The sequence below is a fragment of the Micropterus dolomieu genome, unplaced genomic scaffold, assembly GCF_021292245.1.
Source record: "Micropterus dolomieu isolate WLL.071019.BEF.003 ecotype Adirondacks unplaced genomic scaffold, ASM2129224v1 scaffold_136, whole genome shotgun sequence".
NCBI lineage: Eukaryota > Metazoa > Chordata > Actinopteri > Centrarchiformes > Centrarchidae > Micropterus > Micropterus dolomieu.
In genome coordinates, this window is record NW_025744129.1 from 6,301 (window position 1) to 6,961 (window position 661).

A 661-nucleotide genomic window follows, 5' to 3' on the forward strand; every position below is an offset into this window, starting at 1 on the left:
TAATATTTGGTACAGTAGCCTTTGTTTGCAATTACAGAGGTCAAACGTTTCCTGTAGTTTTTCACCAGGTTTGCACACACTGCAGGAGGGATTTTGGCCCACTCCTCCACACAGATCTTCTCTAGATCAGTCAGGTTTCTGGGCTGTCGCTGAGAAACACGGAGTTTGAGCTCCCTCCAAAGATTCTCTATTGGGTTTAGGTCTGGAGACTGGCTAGGCCACACCAGAACCTTGATATGCTTCTTACAGAGCCACTCCTTGGTTATCCTGGCTGTGTGCTTCGGGTCATTGTCATGTTGGAAGACCCAGCCTCGACCCATCTTCAATGCTCTAACTGAGGGAAGGAGGTTGTTCCCCAAAATCTCGCAATACATGGCTACCACCCCCATGCTTCACAGTAGGGATGGTGTTCTTGGGATGGTACTCATCATTCTTCTTCCTCCAAACACGGTTAGTGGAATTATGACCAAAATGTTCTATTTTGGTCTCATCTGACCACATGACTTTCTCCCATGACTCCTCTGGATCATCCAAATGGTCATTGGCAAACTTAAGACGGGCCCTGACATGTGCTGGTTTAAGCAGGGGAACCTTCCGTGCCATGAATGATTTAAAACCATGACGTCTTAGTGTATTACCAACAGTAACCTTGGAAACGGTG